This window comes from Callithrix jacchus, chromosome 20 (assembly GCF_049354715.1).
Source record: "Callithrix jacchus isolate 240 chromosome 20, calJac240_pri, whole genome shotgun sequence".
In the NCBI taxonomy this organism is placed as follows: domain Eukaryota; kingdom Metazoa; phylum Chordata; class Mammalia; order Primates; family Cebidae; genus Callithrix; species Callithrix jacchus.
In genome coordinates, this window is record NC_133521.1 from 35,564,618 (window position 1) to 35,584,695 (window position 20,078).

A 20,078-nucleotide genomic window follows, 5' to 3' on the forward strand; every position below is an offset into this window, starting at 1 on the left:
TAGAGTATTACAAAAAATATCACATGGCATACACCCACTGTGATATAAGGAGGAATATCTCCCTAAGATATTACAAATGGTATCACCTAGTGTACACCAACTGTGATATCAGGAGTGATATCTAACTGAGATACTGTGAGTAATATCACATGGCATTCATGATATTACTGTGATACTGTGCGTAACATCCTGGTGTAACATCATTCATGTCACTACTGTGACTTGAGCAATTTCTTTCTAGGATATTAGGAATAATATCACAGAGTGTACACTTGCTTTCACAAGGAGAGTAATACCTACTTAGGATATTATGGATAATATCACAAAATGTACACACATGGTGTATACCCACTTTGATATTAGGATTAATACCTATCTAATATACTGAAAATATCCCAGAATGTGCTCATGTGTACATTTATTGGGATGTTACAATAAATGTACATAATGTATACAATATGTACATTTGCATGTACATATGTGCACACAATACATATAAATGTACACATGTACAATAAATGTACATGTGTATACATACAATACATATGTATATAATATGTACAATCTACATTTAAATGTCACATATATACAATACATAAGACAATAAATGTACACATTGTGTATGTATTGTACATATGTATGTATTGTGTACACATGTACATAAACGTTTATTGTGATATTACAATATGTATGTGTGTACATATATGTGCACATTATGCACATAATGTATAATATGCACATGTGCAATATGTACACTTGTACATATATGTGCACATATGTACAATACATACACTTGTACATACAGTGCACATTATGTGCATATATACAATATGTACACACATATAGGTCCACATTATGTACATATGTACACGTACATTTATGGTAATATCACAATAAGTGTACCATAAATGTACATAGTGTGTACATTTATTGTGGTATCTCTGATATTACAAACTACCACAGAGTGTGCATACATGATATACATGGATTGTGTGCATCACTCACTGTGATATTAGGAGAAATAGGATATTATGAACAATACAGGATGTAAACTCAGTTTGATCTGAGGAGTAATCTCTCTAGGATGTTACAAGTAGTATCAATGGATGTACACACATGGTGTACACCCACTGTCATATTAGTGTCACCTCTTCCTAGGATATTATCACTAACATCACAGTGTACACACATGGTGTACACCCACTGTCATATTAGGAGTGTCACCTCTTCCTAGGATATTATCACTAACATCACAGTGTACACACATGGTGTACACCCACTGTCATATTAGTGTCACCTCTTCCTAGGATATTATCACTAACATCACAGTGTACACACATGGTGTACAGCCACTGTCAGGAGTGTCACCTCTTCCTAGGATATTATCACTAACATCACAGAGTGTACACACATGGTGTACACCCACTATCATAGGAGTGTCACCTCTTCCTAGGATATCACTAACATCACAGAGTGTACATACATGGTGTACAGCCACTGTCATATGAGTGTCACCTCTTCCTAGGATATTATCACTAACATCACAGAGTGTACACACATGGTGTACAGCCACTGTCATATTAGGAGTGTCACCTCTTCCTAGGATATTATCACTAACATCACAGAGTGTACACACATGGTGTACACCCACTGTCATATTAGGAGTGTCACCTCTTCCTAGGATATTATCACTAACATCACAGTGTACACACATGGTGTACACCCACTGTCATATTAGGAGTGTCACCTCTTCCTAGGATATTATCACTAACATCACAGTGTACACACATGGTGTACACCCACTGTCATATTAGGAGTGTCACCTCTTCCTAGGATATTATCACTAACATCACAGTGTACACACATGGTGTACACCCACTGTCATATTAGGAGTGTCACCTCTTCCTAGGATATTATCACTAACATCACAGTGTACACACATGGTGTACACCCACTGTCAGGAGTGTCACCTCTTCCTAGGATATCACTAACATCACAGAGTGTACATACATGGTGTACAGCCACTGACATATTAGGAGTGTCACCTCTTCCTAGGATATCACTAACATCACAGTGTACATAGATGGTGTACAGCCACTGTCATAGGAGTGTCACCTCTTCCTAGGATATTATCACTAACATCACAGAGTGTATACACATGGTGTACAGCCACTGTCATATTAGGAGTGTCACCTCTTCCTAGGATATCACTAACATCACAGTGTACACACATGGTGTACAGCCACTGTCATATTAGGAGTGTCACCTCTTCCTAGGATATTATCACATCACAGAGTGTACACACATGGTGTACAGCCACTGTCATATTAGGAGTGTCACCTCTTCCTAGGATATCACTAACATCACAGAGTGTACACACATGGTGTACAGCCACTGTCATATTAGGAGTGTCACCTCTTCCTAGGATATTATCACTAACATCACAGTGTACACACATGGTGTACACCCACTGTCATATTAGGAGTGTCACCTCTTCCTAGGATATTATCACTAACATCACAGTGTACACACATGGTGTACACCCACTGTCATATTAGGAGTGTCACCTCTTCCTAGGATATTAACACTAACATCACAGTGTACACACATGGTGTACAGCCACTGTCATATTAGGAGTGTCACCTCTTCCTAGGATATTATCACTAACATCACAGTGTACACACATGGTGTACAGCCACTTTGATGTTTCAAGTAATATCTCTCCCTCAGATATTACGAATACTATCAGAGGGTATACCCAAATACCATACACATACTTTAATATTACGAATAATATCACAGAGTGTTCAAACACAGTCTTCACTGGCTATGGTGTTAGGAGTAATATCTCTTTAAAATATACACCCATATCAACCGGACTAAAATATTAGGAGTAATATCTTTTTAAAATGTAGACCCATATTAACCACCCGCTATACAGCGAGTATTATCACCCCAGCTGCCCCTGGATATTAGGGTGCCCACACCTGTGATTCATAGTATCTCTCCCACAGATATTACGAATAATATCATAGGGTGTACCCAAATACTGTACACACACTTTAGTATTATGAGTAATGTCATATGCTGAATATCACAAACAATATCATAAAGTGTTCAAACATACTCTATACTGTCTATGATTTTAGGCATAATATCTCTTTAAAATATACACCTATATCAACCTGACTATGCTATTAGGAGTCATATCTCTTTAAAATATATGCCCATATAAACCCCCCAACGATAATATCAGGAGTAATATCTCTTTAAAATATACACCCATATCAGCCCGATGGTGATATAAGCAGTAATATCTCACTAAAATGTACACACACATCAACCCCCTGCCCTAGGGCGAGTAATATCCCCCGCCCCTGGATATTAAGGACCCTATGGCTGGGGGCTGCCACAGCCACTGCCCTAGGGAGAGGGATATCCCTCCGCCCCCCCCCCCCAGATATTCTGGACAGTCTGGCAAGGGGGCTGTACCACCCAGGCCCCCCCAGCTGCTACGAACCCTCTGGCTAGGCAGTGCCCACAGCGGCTATTTAGACAATTTGGAGTAATATACTGGAAACCATATCATAGGGAGAAGATAATGTTACTGTGTTTCTTTTTTGATATTAGGCACAGTAACACCAGTTCTAGTTCCACCTCTGCGATATTGACAAAAATATCATCCTCGCTCCCCTTAACATTAGAATTGAAATCACGGGGGTTTCACCGCTTGTAATATTTAATTCAATATAATTGTTTCTTTCGTGGACCTTAGTTACTATATCAGAGTGTGGTGTACACCTCTTTTGCCATATTGAGAGTATTACCATATGAGCAGTAATATCATCCTCTCCTTCCCTGGATATTAGGAACAATATCACAGGGCGGGTGTACAGCCCCTGCCACATTGTGAATAGTATCATCTCTCATCCCCTAGATATGAGGAACAACATCACTGGGGGTTTGTGTGCTTCCTGAGATATTTGGAGTAATATCCTCTCCGTTTTTGGATATTAGAAACAATACTATAGTGGTGGTGTGCACTTCCTGCGATATTGAGAGTATAATCATTCTCTCTTCCCTGGATATTAGGAAATATATCACAAAGGCGTTGTACACTGCCTGTGATATTGGAACAATCACAGAGTGTACACTTGCTTTCACAATGAGAGTAATATCTACCTAGGATATGATGGATAATATCAGAAAATGTACACACATGGGTGTATACCCACTTTGATATTAGGAGTAATTTGTATCTAATATAATAAAAATATACCAGAATGTAGTCATAATGTGTACATTTATTGGGATATTACAATAAATGTATATGATATCTACAATATGTATATTGTGATGTACATATATGTACACAATACATATGTACAATAAATGTATATGTGTACAATATATACATTTATATGAACATGTGTACACAATATGTACATAATGAATACAACCTGCACATTTACTGTAATATCACCATGATATATATAATCACAATATATAATACATATCACAATAAATGTACATATTGTATACATTATGTACATATGTATTGTGTACACATTATGTACATATACATTTAATGTGATATTACAATATGTACATATAATACACTATGTACATAATGTACACATGTACATAGATACTATATGTACGTGTACATATATATGTGCACATTGTGTACATATGTACTATATGTACATGTATATATGTGCATATTATGTACATATGTATAGTATGTACGCATGTACGTATATATGGGCACATTATGTACATATATGTATCTTGCCTATTGAATATAAATATTCTAATTACTCCATGAAAAGATTTTTTAAACCATCAAGGCAGCCTGTAAACTCTTTATAGTTGTGATCAGGTAAAATAATGCAGGTATACCACTAACAATACCTGGCACTAGAACACAAACACTAAATATATAATGTTACTTACTGCTGTTATTGTTATATGGTAACCATTTTGAATTGTTATCTTGTAATGTTCAAGTTCTTTTTTTTTTTTTTTTTTTTCTTAAGGCGGAGTTTCACTCTTGTTACCCAGGCTGGAGTGCAATGGCGCAATCTCGGCTCACTGCAACCTCCGCCTCCTGGGTTCAGGCAATTCTCCTGCCTCAGCCTCCTGAGTAGCTGGGATTACGGGCACGCACCACCGTGCCCAGCTAATTTTTTGTATTTTTAGTAGAGACGGGGTTTCACCTTGTTGACCAGGATGGTCTCGATCTCTTGACCTCGTGATCCACCCGCCTCGGCCTCCCAAAGTGCTGGGATTACAGGCGTGAGCCACCGCGCCCGGCCATGTTCAAGTTCTTTTGGTTTCTATATATTCGTCACTAAATCTGTGTAATCTGACATCTTTCAAACTTCTGAACATAAGGCCATTAATATTTGAATTACAATGAAAGGTTTTTTTTTCCATCTGCAAGTGGATTATATAATCAGCACTCCATTGCCATCTGAGTGACCCTGAAAAATAGGAATATTTTCAAAGGAAAATTGCACTTTTCTTCCAAAACTACACACAGTATTTTGATGCCAATATTTCTTCAGATGAGTTTCTGCATGTTACTAGCCTACTGCTGCATAGTGGGGGTAAATGACAGGCATTCTCGGATGTCTATAAAACTCCCCTTCTAGGCCAGGCGTGGTGGCTCATGCCTGTAATACCAGCACTTTGGGAGACCAAGGCAGGCAGATCATGAGGTCAGGAGTTTGAGACCAGCCTGAGGTTTTACCATGGTAAAACCTCATCTTTACTAAAAATATACAAAAATTAGCTGAGAGTGGTGGCGTGCACCTGTAATCCCATCTACTCAGGAGGTTGAGGGAGGCGGAGGTTGCAGTGAGCCGATATTGCGCCACTGCATTCCAGCCTGGGCGACAGAGTGAGACTACATCTCAAAAACAGCAACAACAACAAACAACAAACTCAGCGTCTCACCCCAGCATCGGCACACATACAGGCACACATGTGCACACACAGGCACACACACCCAGCATCTTTTATGTCAACAGTCATGACTGCATTCATTGGCCAGGAGAGAGATAAAATCAGGACCCTCTCTGGACTCAAGGCTGAGTCTGCTTTAGTCTAAAGTGATCATCAGAATGCCATTCCCCTTGCCAATTATCAAGAATGGGCGTGTTACAAAATTCTGGTCAATGAGGGTTGTACTGGGAGATTTTCTTCATTCTTAAACAAGGGGCACAAGGAAGGAATGTTTTTCTGCTTTCAGATATAATCTTCTCACATTGGAATTATGGCCAGTATACTGGAAACATGAGTGGAGCCAGCTGATGCTCTGAAGAGAATAGCAGAATGAAAAGATAAAAAGATGCTGGGCGAGGTGCCTCACGCTTCACAGGATTGTGCTTTTTGGAGACAGTCAGAAACAAACTTAATTTTGTTTGTATAAAATGTATGCAAAATGTCAACTTCTTTTGCCTTGTGGAACACTCTGGCAGTCTGATGAATCCTACAGACAGACCCCTTCTGAGGATTATGTGTTTAAATGCATAAAATAAATGGATGATTAAAAAAAAATTTTTTTTTTTTGAGACGGAGTCTTGCTCTGTAGAGCAGGCTGGAGTGCAATGGCATGATCTTGGCTCACTGCAAACTCTGCCTCCTGGGTTCAAGTGATTTTCCTGCCTCAGCCTCCTGAGTAGCTGGGACTACAGGTATGCACCACTCATCCCTGGCTAATGTTTGTATTTTTAGTAGAGTTGAGGTTTTGCCATGTTGCCCAGGCTGGTCTCGAATACTGACCTCAATTTACTGACATCAGGTCATTTTCCCACCTGGGCCTCCAAAAGTGCTATGAATACAGCTGGGAGCCACCACGTCTGGCCTAAAAAATTTGATAGAACTAACTACAGTAACAAAATGTTTTCAAAATTTATTATATAGAATATATGTGCATCTTTAATAATTCATGAAACACCAAGATCTAGTCAAGACACGGTGGCTCCAAACTCCAGCCCACGGTGGCTGGGTAATCCCAGCACTTTGGGAGGCAGAGGCGGGCGGATTACGAGGTCAGGAGATCAAGACTATCCTGGTTAACATGGTGAAACCCTGTGTCTACTAAAAAATACAAAAAATTAGATGGGCGTGGTGGCATGTGCCTGCTGTCCCAGCCACTTGGGAGGCTGAGGGAGAAGTATCGCTTGAACCCAGGAGGCAGAGGTTGTAGTGAGCCAAGATGGCACCACTGCACTACAGCCTGGGCAACAGAGTAAGACTGCATAAAAATAAAAAAGAAATACTGAGATCTAAAATCAAGTCTAATAGCTTATATAATTTCAAAAAACAATGAGCATAAACAATAGTTTGGGATTTCTGCAACAACTGTAATGTCATATAAAAATATCCATTATTTTTACTCCTGATAAAGCCATAGGTACCACTTTGACTACAACCACAATGGAAGAAAATGCTGGCTGGATGCAGTGGCTCATGACTGCAATCATGAGGTCAAGAGATCGAGACCATCCTGGCTAAAATGGTGAGACCCCCCATCTCTACTAAAAATACAAAAATTAGCTGGGCGTGGTGGCACACACCTGTAGTTCCAGCTATTCAGGAAGCTGAGGCAGGAGAATTGCTTGAACCTAGGAGGTGGAGGTTGCATTGAGCTGAGATCACTCCACTACACTCCAGGCTGGTGACAAAGGGAGACTCTGTCTCAAAAAAAAAAAAAAGAAAAAAGAAAAAGAAAATGCTAAATTTCAGTTTGAGGCTAATCAAAATAGAATTGTAAGTTATCTTTCCAAATCTCAGACTAAGAACCCAGATATAGGCCAGGCTTGGTGGCTCACACCTGTAATCCCAGCACTTTGGGAGGCTGAGGCAGGCAGATCACTTGAGGTCAGAAGTTCAAGACCAGACTGGCCAACATGGTGAAACCCCATCTTTACTAAAAACACAAAAATTAACTGGCTGTGGTGGTGGACACCTGCAATCCCAGCTACTTGGGAGGCTGAAGCATGAGAATCACTTGAACCTGGGAGGCAGAGGTTGCAGCGAGCCAAGATAGCTACACATTCCAATGTGGGCAGCAGAGCGAGGCTCCATTTCAAAAAAAAAAAAAAATAGACTGCACCATCCATATGCATTTTTAAATTATAAGTCTTTCACAAACTAAATTTTAAATAACTGCTTAATCATTACTTCTACCCTTCACCACCAATTGTAAGAAATTTAGTTACCTTCCTGAGTTCTTGTTAAAATCATGCTGAGAAAGTATTTTTGTCAGTCTGCATGATGGGTTTCCTGAAGCAGAGAGCCAGATTCCTAACTCTCTTGCTCTTTCCTCATGGGTAATGAAGACCATCTTCCGCCAAGCCTTCAACACCTACAAGATGGACACGGACCGCAAGCAAGGGACACCGCAGTACCTGTGTGCAGTGCAGCCCAGCAGAAGGCTCTCTGAGATCTGGCTCTCCCACAGACTGGCCACTGCCACCTATATCCAGGGCAAAGGCAAGGTGCTTGTTATGTATACAATTTTTCTTTCGGTGCTGCAAAGAAGAATTCGTAATGGGACAAAGGATTTCCCAGCACAGCGATTCTTTTTACTTCCTGCAGAAAGGGCACTCCCACTAGCAATCTTGCCCCGAGAGTACAACGAACTAACAAGAGCAGACATATTTATTTCTCGCGCATTTGGGGTTGTCCTTACTGTTGTGTCTGATCTCTGCGGGCTGGAGCCAGACCTCACAATGGAAACTAAAATCTGATTGGCTAATAACTTGAAACTTTTCTAAACAGGTCAAAGCCATGGAGAGCAAAAAAAAATAAAAAGGAAGTCCAAATAAGAAAGCGGCATAGGCTGTGAGCTGGGACATGCCTATGAGCACATCCTGCACAGATATGTTGATTAAAGTGCAAAGACATAGAATGTACTACGTGCCTGTAAGCATGTCTAACAGCTACGTAGTATAGGGCTTTTAGCAAAAAGGCAAGAAGGCGTTTGAAGAAAATGTTTAAAACAAACTATTATTTCTAACACATGAATTTTTCTTAACCAAGAAAGGAAACATTGAAGAGGAACTTTTCTACTTCCCACAACAGTGATTGTAGAGAGGGAAGTAACCCAAGTCCTCAGCTTCAACACAGGTGAGCCACTATGCAGGTCAGCGTCCAAATAGCTATCTAGAATGCACACCTGGTGGTCTAGAAGAGCTCCTGAATAGTTGACTGGGAGTGGGTTGGGGAAATGACAGGAGCAGACACACGTGTTAGACAAGCAGGTTCAAGGGACTGTCTGTCTTCCTGGGTAGATTATAAATTCTTCTAGGGCAGAGTTTTCAGAGGCAGTAAGACGTAATGGTGTCTGCCACTTGCTGCTCCTTAATTCTAAACCTCTCTCTGCCTGTGTTTCCTCATCTGTATGATGGGGATATTAATAGCATATTCATGGCCGGGCACAGTGGCCCATGACTGTAATCCCAGCACTTTGGGAGGCTGAGGTGGGCTGGTGGGCTGATCACAGGGTTAAGGGATTGAGACCAGGCCGGGAGCGGTGGCTCAAGCCTGTAATCCCAGCACTTTGGGAGGCCGAGATGGGTGGATCACGAGGTCAAGAGATCGAGACCATCCTAGTCAACATGGTGAAACCCCGTCTCTACTAAAAATACAAAAAATTAGCTGGGCATGGTGGCGTGTGCCTGTAATCCCAGCTACTCGGGAGGCTGAGGTAGGAGAATTGCCTGAACCCAGGAGGCGGAGGTTGCGGTGAGCCAAGATCACGCCATTGCACTCCAGCCTGGGTAACAAGAGCGAAACTCCATCTCAAAAAAAAGAGAGATTGAGACCATCCTGGTCAACATGGTGAAACCTTGTCTCTACTAAAAATACAAAAATTAGCTGGGCATCATGGTGCATACCTATAGTCCCAGCTACTTGGGAGGCTGAGGCAGAAGAATTGGTTGAACCCGGGAGGGGAGGTTGCAGTGAGCCGAGATCACACCACTGCACTGCAGCCTAGGGGACAGAGTGAGGCTCCATCGCAAAAAAAAAAAAAAAAAAATATATATATATATATATATATATATATATATATATATATATATATATATATATTCCTCATAGGATCATTGTGAGATTCAATAAGTTAATACACCGAAAGTGCTTATTACTGAATGAGCACATAGTAAGAGCTGAATAATACTGGCTATTATTCTTCTCTTTAACTCTGTAGACGTTTTTCTATACGGCCAGAACATGAGCGAAATAATTTCCTAATCATCTTATCGAGTTATTTATTTTTCTACTTCCAGACAGGCTAATACTTACTTTTACATTTTTATTTATTCTTTACTTTTTTGCAGAGCCTGGGGTCTTACTATGTTGCCCAGGCTGGTCTTGAACTCCTGGGCTCAGATGATCCACCTCTCAAGGTGCTGCCATTACAGGTGTGAGCCACTGCATTCCGCATGGTTACTTTTTTTAATTGACAAATAAAAGTTGTGTCTATATTATATACAACATGTTTTGATATGTGTATACATTGTGGAAGGGTGAAATCAAGCTAATTAACATATGCATTACTTCACATACTATTCATTTATTTGTTTATTTGAGACAGAGTTTCGCTCTTGTTGCCCAGCTGGAGTACAGCGGCACGATCCGGGCTCACTGCAACCTCCACCTCCTAGGTTCAAGTGATTCTCCTGCCTCAGCCTCCCAAGTAGCTCGGACTACAGGCTCCCACCACCACGCCCAGCTAATTTTTTATTTTAAGTAGAGATGGGGTTTCAGTATGTTGGCCAGGATGGTCTCAAACTCCAGACCTCGTGATCCACCCATCTTACCTTCCTAAGTGCTGGGATTACAGGCGTGAGCCACCGCACTTGGCCTAACATACTTATTATTTTGTAGCAAGAATACTTTAAATGTATTCTCTGCAGTTTTCAAGAATAGTATACATTGTTATTAATTATAGTCACCACGCTGTATAATAGATCTCTTGGAACTTCTTGTATCTAACTCAAATTTTTGTATCATTTTCAATTGATGCAGAAAACTGCAGAAAGTTTATCATTAACTGTCGTTAGCACCGAAGCTGATTCAGCCAGGTGCTGTGGAGTGGCTATGACAATGACTGTTGAGGCAGACATCCAAAGCCAGGTTCAAAGCCAGGTTTCATCACCAATAATCTGTGTTAAATTAGCAAAGTTACCTAACCTTTCCCTACTTTCAATTCCTCATTGGTAAAATAGGGAAAATAATAGCATTGACCTGGCCAGGTGCAGTGGCTCACGCCTGTAATTCCAGCACTTTGGGAGGCTGAGGCAGTTAGGTTACCAGGCCAAGAGTTTGAGACCAGCCTGAGCAACATGGTGAAACCCCACCTCTACAAAAAATACAAAAAAAAAAAAGGAAGAAAGAAAGAAAAAAAAGCCAGGCATGGTGGTGCACGCCTGTAATCCCAGCTACTCAGGAGGCTGAGGCAGGAGAATTGCTTGAACCCAGAAGTGCGGAGGTTGCAATGAGCCGAGATCATGCCACTGATCCAGCCTGGTCGACAGAGCGAGACTCAGTCTCAAATAATAATAATAAAATAATAATAGCCTTGACCTCACAGAGTTTCTGTGATAATAAAATAATTAAATCATCTGCATGGTTTAGCACAGTGCGTGCAGGTAACTCTAAGTGTTCTTGGTTATTTTACGTTTACTATGTAGCAGTCTCTGTTCTAAGCATTTTGCAAGCATTATCTCTTGTAATCTTTACCACACACTCAAGAGGTGGCCATTAGGAAGAGGCAGTCATTAACATTACCCCCACTTTCCCGACGGGGAAATGGAGATATGAAGAAGTTACTCAGCTAAAGGCAGGCCTGGACTTGCACACAGGTGTTAAGTATCCACTTATACTGTCTCCGGCTGGATTGTAGAGCTATTTTTTAGCAATTATTAGAGATGTAGAGAGCATCAGGGAGTAAGAAAAGGGCAAAAATACAAAGATTAGGAGAAAAAAGTAAGGACATAAATTTATCCTCAGGTTTGCGGCTGAAGAAAAGGATGTTGGAGGTTTAAGATTCTTACCCAAGCATCCACGGTAAGTAGGTATGCACCTCACTTTAAACACACTTCTCTGCCAGGCGCGGCTGCTCACACCTGTAATACCAGCACTTTGGGAGGCCACGGTGGGTGGATCAGGTCAGGAGAGCGAGACCATTCTGGCCGACATAGTAAAATCCCGCCTCTACTAAAATACAAAAAAGCTAGCCGGGTGTGGGGGCACGCGCGGGTAGTCCCAGGTACGTGGGAGGCTGAGGCAGGAGAACTGCTTGAACCTGGGAGGCAGAGGTTGCAATGAGCCGAGATGAGCCTGGAAACAACGCGAGACTTCGTCTCATAAACAAAAAAGAAAAACAAAGGAGATGTGGGCGCCGGCTTGCAGTGCGGTGCGGGTTGGCCATGGCGGAGCTGCAGCAGCTGCGGGTGCAGGAGGCTGTGGACTCCATGGTGAAGAGTCTGGAGAAAGAGAACATCCGGAAGATGCAGGGTCTCATGTTCCGGTGCAGCGCCAGCTGTTGTGAGGACAGCCAGGCCTCCATGCAGCAGGTGCATCAGTGCATCGAGCACTGCCATGCGCCTCTGCTCAAGCCCAGGCTTTAGTCACCAATGAGTTGGAGAAGTTCCAGGACAGCCTGGGTCGGTGCACCATGCATTGCAATGACAAAGCCAAAGATTCAACCGATACTAGGAGTAAGGAGCCTCAGGTGAAGCGGCAGCTGGACGGTTGTGTGACCAAGTGTGTGGATGACCACATGCACCTTATCCCAACTATGACCAAGAAGATGAAGGAGGCTCTCTTATCCATGGGGAAATGAAAGTTTGCCAATGCCTACTGGGGCTGAGGGCAAGGATGTTTTTTATAAGGAATTGGGAATTTTAGTCTTTTAAGCAAAGTTTATGAATGAAGAAATTAAGGACGGCCGCAAGTGTAAGGCATATGTCACTTGCCTCTGGACACTGCTTCTTTTATGTTTCAGTCCTAAAAAATGAAATGGAAAAAAAAGTGGTGCTAAATTGGGTCAGAGACATTACAGGAGAATTTTGGAGCTTGTATTTCCTGTAGCCAGTGCCTGTCTTGGCAGTAAGGATCTCCCCTGTAACAAGCCAGAGCCCTCCAAGGTACCAGACTATTCTTACTACACAGGTACCAACGGCCTGGCAGGTTAGAGTTGGTGGAGTTTGAGGAGAGATATTTTCTCTTTGTTGCTAATATCCTGTTTACCGGAAATGTCACCACACCATTTTCCATAAGCTGTGAAACAAAATCCATGAGGTCACTAACTTAGAAGGGAAAAAGTTTTCTGAGTTTTTGTGCTCTTGGTTTTGTGTAATTTATACAAGGGCATTCAAGTTGATTTTAAGATGCGGAATTGGGAGGGAGACGAGTTTGGATAAGAACTTTGAAACGTTCCTTGTGGACCCCCATTTCTGGTCATCAAGATGTGGATGTACATTTCTTAAAATTATTACATGCTACATCTTTCAGCCTGGAGACCCTGCGAAAACACGAGAGGTGATGACACATTAATTATGAGAAGCATAATTACTGTCTGACGGGCCCTGAGACTGTGTAGCAAAATGACAATGACAGGACAATTTTTTTTTTTTTGAGACTGAGTTTTGCTCTTGTTGCCCAGGCTGGAGTGCGATGGCATGATCTTGGCTCACCGCAAACTGCCTCCCAGATTCAAGCAAATCTCCTGCCTCAGCCTCCCGAGTAGCTAGGATTACAGGCGTGCACCATCATGCCTGGCTAATTTTGTATTTTTAGTAGAGATGGGGTTTCTCCATGTTGGTCAAGCTGATCTCAAACTCCTAACGTCAGGTGATCCACCTGCATTGGCCTCCCAAAGTGCTGGGATTACAGGCGTGAGCCACTGCCCCCAGCATGACAGGACAATCTTGCAGTAACACTTTCCCCTTGAAGAGAAAGGGATTTTGATTGTGATATATACTAGTATCTAGGAATCGTAGAGGAATGAAAGAGGACCAGTTGGCTACTTGATTATAACAGAGTTATAAAGTACTGGATTTGGAAAAGGCTGGTTTTTACAGAACAGATGGAACAAAAGCCTAAACCTAGCATTGCCTACTTAGCCCCCTGAGCTAACAGGGCCCAATTGAGACAAACCGCTGGCAACAGGAAATTCGAGGGAGAAAAAGTAACCAACTTGAGCTAGGACGAGCTGACTCCCTTAGAGCCAAAGAGAGGCAGCCCCCATTACCATATACCGCTTCTGCCTCGGGCTTTTGCAGCTTGCAGTGTTCCTGCCCAGGCCTGACACCTTGTTGTTTTGATAGCAACCTCACTGTATTGTCACCAGCTTATTACTTGAAATGATAATATAGCCTGTCCACTTGCTGTTTCCAGGCTGTGATATATTTTCCTAGTGGTTTGATTTTTTTTTTTTTTTTGAGACTGAGTTTCACTCGTTACCCAGGCTGGAGTGCAATGGCGTGATCTCGGCTCACGGCAACCTCCGCCTCCTGGGTTCAGGCAATTCTCCTGCCTCAGCCTCCCGAGCTGGGATTACAGGCACGCACCACCATGCCCAGCTAATTTTTTTTTTTTTATTTTTAGTAGAGACAGGGTTTCACCATGTTGACCAGGATGGTCTTGATCTCTTGACCTCGCGATCCACCCACCTCGGCCTCCCAAGTGCTGGGATTACAGGCATGAGCCACCGTGCCTGGCAGGTTTGATTTTTAAAATAAATAAGGTTTAATTTTCTCCCCTGCCCAAAGAAAAGAACAAAAGACACTTCCCTTAGCAGAGCAGTAGACCTACTACCTCTCTGACCTTTATTGTAAGAATTCAATCAAGCTTCCAAGTTCCTAGCCCATGAGGAAATGAGAGGGCAGCAGAATGACTTTTTGCATACAATTCAATTTCTGCCTGGTCAACAAAACATAATTTGTTGTCTAGAGGAGCTAAATCAGGCTGTTTAAATCCCTAGTCAGTAAAAAGTATTCTCTTGATTTATGAAAAAAAATCAGTAAATGTATGTTGATTTAGATTTGTGCAGCTACAAACAATACATATGCCATGAGTCTTTATCTTCCTTTCAAATTTCATGTTAGCGTGACTTGTAGAAATGAGTGCCCGATGACACATTTGAAATAATAGCAATGGTATTAACAATAATAAAAGTACCATCATAATTACTGTCACTTATTAAGTGCCTGCCCTGAGCTAGGCATTGTCCTATAAACTTTCTGTTCATTATAATGTTTAATTTTCTCAACAATCTTATGAGAGCAGACTTTTGATTAAAGATAGTACTCTGGCCTGGCGCAGTGACTCATGCCTGTAATCCCAGCACTTAGGTAGGTTGAGGCGGATGGAGCACAAGGTCAAGAGTTTGAGACCAGCCTGGCCCATATGGTGAAATCCCATCTCTACTAAAAAGACAAAAATTAGCCAGGTGTGAAGGCACATGCCTTTAGCCCCAGCTACTCAGGAGGCTGAGGCAGGAGAACCACTTGAACCTGGGAGGCAGAGATTGCAGTGAACTGAGATCACAATATTGCACTCCAGTCTGGATGGCAGAGTGAGACTGTGTCTCAAATAAAAAAAAAAAAAAAAGATAGAACTCTGAACACAGAGATTTCTTGCCACTTTCTCCTGAAGGCCCATTAAAATGGCAAACAGCAATACTTTCCATTTTGTTTCAGTAAATAAATGCATAAGGATTAAGAGAGCCGTAGAGACAATTGTAGCCAGAACATTTTGGAATCTGAAAATCAAAAGGAGTCTGTGTGGTATGACTTTTTGGCCTTTCAAGTAGCAGAAAGCCCAATTTTACAGCGAGTTAAACACATGGTGTTTATTTTTCTCATGTAAGAAAGCTCTTTGCAGCTTTCTTATCATTGCTGGTGTATGACTCTCATCTCAAGGGCCAGTAAAGCAGCTTGAGTTTTCTACATCATGTCCATTTTCCAGCTGGCGGTAAAGAGGAAAGGTAGGGTGAGACAGGTATGCACCTCAATTTAATACTTCTCACCGGGCACAGTGGCTCATGCCGGTAATTCCAGCACTTTGGGAGGCCCAGGTGGGCAGATTACCTGAGGTCAGGAGTTCGAGACAAGCCTGACCAACATGGAGAAACCCTGTCTTTACTAAAAATACAAAATTAGCTGGGCATGGTGGCACATGTCTGTAATCCCAGCTATTCGGGAGGGTGAGGCAGGAAGAATCACTTGAACCTGGGAGGTGGAGGTTGCAGTGAGCCAAGATTGCACCACTGCCCTCCAGCCTGGGCAACAGGAGCGAAACTGTTTCAAAAAAAATAAGACACTTCTCTTAGCCGGGCATGGTGGCTCACGTCTGTAGTCCTAAGGCAAGAGGTGGCACTCAACTCTGGAGGTAAGTCTCAGACATTGGACCAAACTGAGGACTAGCTAAATCAGGGAGGGAGTGGAAGCAGCTTTCCATAAGACACACCCATCCATGTGTCCTGTCAGTTTACCATTGCCATGGCAACACCTATGAGTTTCCCTTTCCGTGGCAGCAACCCAATGACCTAGAAGTTACTACCCTTTCCCTAGAAATGTCTGCATAAACTATTTCTTCATCTGCCTGCAATTAAAACTAGGTAAAAACGTGAATGCAGATCTGCCCTGAGTTGCTGCTTTCTGCCTATGGCATAGCCCTGCTCTGCAGGGGCAGTCACAGAGCTGTCACATTGCCGAAGCCAGAACATTGCTGCTTCAGTGAAACGGTTTCCTTCTACCCTACCACCAGCTTGCTCTTAAATTATTTCCTGGGTGAAGCCAAGAACCCAGTTTGGGGCTCACCTATCCTGTATCAGTCCCAGCTACTTGAGAGACTGAGGCAGAAAGATCACTTGAAGCCAGGAGTTCGAGGCTGTAGTGAGCTGACTACACCACTGCACTCCAGCCTGGCTGACAAAGGGAGACCCTGTCTCAGGAAAAGTAGACAGTACTCTTCTGGGTTTTTATAATCAGATACCTTTTATTCAAGATATTAATCTCTATGAGGGGTAGATGTTATCCAGGTTTAGTATAAATAGATAGCACTCTGAACACATACACTTATAGCGACTTTCCCCTGAAAGCCCACTAAAATGGCAAAAAGTGATACTTTTCATTTTGTTTTGGTAAATAAATGCCATTTTTATGACTAATTTAGAGTCTAATTAATTTGCCTTTATTAAACAAATGCTGTATTAGAAAAGTTCTTAGCACACCTAGCACTGTGCCAGCACTTACTAGGATGCTAGCTCCAGGATTAGCTGTGGGAATAACTATAACCATGTAATTTCATCTCGTTTATTCTTGATGTGCCCATCAGCATAATGGAGCCCAGAGAGCCTCTCTAAATGGTGGCTGGGATAGGCAATGACATGACGCAGATAAGCCCAGGCAGCAAGTGTTCTCCCCAAATGTTAATCTCTTTTCCTCTCTTCATCCCTTTGGGAGCCTCTAAGAGCATCTATGGCACACTAGCAAAGGGCAGTAAGGATCCTTTGTTTGGAAACAGATTTTTACAACTTACAAGTTCACAAGCATAGTCTCTTTCGGAGCCTGTGGTGTACTGTCATGAAGAGTCAAAGGAAGTAGATTCTGCGGCAGTACCGCCACTTTGGTGATTCAGATGCAAGGTTTACCTTTTAGCCTCAACTGTAAAGTAGGGATAATAATTTTAGTTACCTCATAGGGTGACTGGTAGATTGATATAATTTCTAGCAAGTGCTTAGAGCATAGTAAGTGTTCAATAAATGTTAGCTTTTATCATTTACTGGGACTATTAGCCCATTAGATGACAAAATGAAGATTCAGAGACCCCACAATGACTATACTAATAATTAATAATGGCAATATTCATCGATTGAAGCCTTATGATGTGTCCAGAAAGCAGCCCTTGTTGAGAAATGGGAGGCGAACAGTGGCTGCCAATTCTTTGATGTTTAATAAACTTTCATTAATGTCTACAGTGAACAAAGGTCTGTGCTGACCTTCATGCTTGATTCTAAGGATTCCAGGATGACTGTAGTTGGGCACAGTCCTTCATCTGATGGCTTTTGCAATAAGGGAAGAAAAAGAGGCGTGTCTTGACAATTGCACTACTCTGTGCTGAATGCTATGCTAGTGGAAAGCATGTGATCTACCTATGTAAACACAAACAAAAAAGATGTGTTAGTTATTGCAATTAGTAATTCCTGTGTGACACCTGACCCCCAAACTTAGAATAGCAATGAATGTTGATTGTCTCACACAGTTTCTGAAGGGTCGGAATTCAGCATGGCTCAGTAGGATGGTCTGGCTCAGTCTCTAATGAAGTTATCAGTCATGACTGCAGGCACCTGAAGGTCTGATCAGGGCTGGAGGATCTAAGACAGCTCTCTCCTCGCTAGTAAGGTGATGCAGCCACTGGCAGGAGACCTCAGTTCCTCGTCCTGTGGACCTCTTGCTCGAGTGTCCTCCTGACATGGTAGCTGGTTTTCCTCACAGCACATGACCCAAAAGAGAACAAGGCAGAAGCCACATGTCTTTTGTAAGGTAGGCATGCAAGTCACATGCTGTCATTACACAGGTTGGCTCTATTTTTGGTGGGAGCGGCTATATAAGAGGGAAAATATCAGGTGGCAGGAATCACTGGGGCCACCTTGGAGGCTGGCTACCACAGAGGTCAACTGACTCTATCTGGTGGTTCAAGAAAGACTTTCTAGAAGAGGTCATGCCTGAAAGAGCTAAGTTAGGAAAAATTTATAACCTGGGCTCCATGGACAGAACTCAGGGGTCTGTGAAGTTGAGTCAGGGAGGTAGGATTGCATCTTCATTTTCCCACACCTATACTGAAATTTAACATTCTTTCAATTATGAGTATAAGAAACCCATGCCAGTGTCCTTAGTAATACCTGTGACTTTGTCACCAGCAGAAACTACCAATGTTTTGTTTGCATGTGTGGTCAGCACGGTAAGACCCTGTGTTTACAAACAAAAATTTAAAACTACTGTTATTGTAGATGTCTTGAAATATTGCTTGCATTAATCAAAATCATGAGACTGAGTGCAGTGGCTCATGCCTGTAATCCCAGCACTTTGGGAGGCCAAGGGAGAAGGATCATTTGAGACCAAGAGTTTGAGACCAACCTGGGCAACATAGTAAGACTCTCATTTCTATGAAAAATAAAAATTAGCCAGGCATGGTGGTGCATGCCTGTAGTCCCAGCTGCTCGGGAGGCTGAGGCAGGAGTATCACTTGAACCCAAAAGTTTGAGGCTGCACTGAGCTGTGATTGTACCACTGCACTCCAACCTAGGTGACACAGAAAGACCCTATAACTAAAAGGAAAAAAATTATAGTGATTGCTAGACTCATTGTTCTCACTCATAAGTGGGAGCTGAACAATGAGAACACATGGACACAGGGAGGGAAACAACACACCGGGGCCTGTCAGTGGGTGGGGGGAAAGGGAAGGAGAGCATTAGGACAAATACCTGATGCATGCAGAGCTTAAAACCCAGATGACAGCTTGATAGGTGCAGCAAACCACCATGGCACATGTATACCTGAGCAACAAACCTGCACATTCTGCACATGTATCCCAGGACTTAAAATAAGAAAAAAATTATAGTGATTGTTAGACCTCGCACCAGATCTTGATATATAATGCATAATTAATTAATTACAGGTATTTTTATATAATTTTGTTTTAAATATTTTAATAATTATATTTCAACATATTTGCCTTTGTAACTCTGTATTTTATGTTAGGCAATTAAGGTTCTTCTAAGAAATAAACCAAAAATGTTACTAGACTGCCAAATAGATCTATAACACACATATATACAAAATAGTATGTACAGAAGGTTGAGTAGGAATTTTCCATTAAAAGGAAAAAAGAAGGCCAGGTGCCCTGGCTCACGTTTGTAGTCCCAGCACTTTTTGGAGCCGAGGCAGACGGATTGCTGGAGGTTGGGAGTTCGAAACCAGCCTGACCAACATGGAGAAACCCCATCTCAACTAAAAATACAAAATTAGCCGGACATGATAGCACATGCC

The 20,078-nt window shown here is 42.1% G+C and overlaps 1 pseudogene across 1 annotated transcript in view; it reads left to right on the forward strand.

Moving 5' to 3' along the window:
* Positions 1-19,716, forward strand: part of LOC118149680 (protein FAM136A pseudogene) — a 26,987-nt pseudogene extending 7,271 nt beyond the window's left edge. Inside the window, exons 6-7 of the transcript XR_013530206.1 lie at positions 7,418-7,528; positions 8,352-19,716. The product of XR_013530206.1 is annotated as a protein FAM136A pseudogene (transcript). The remainder of the gene's footprint in view (positions 1-7,417; positions 7,529-8,351) is intronic.
* Positions 19,717-20,078: the final 362 nt, after the last annotated feature.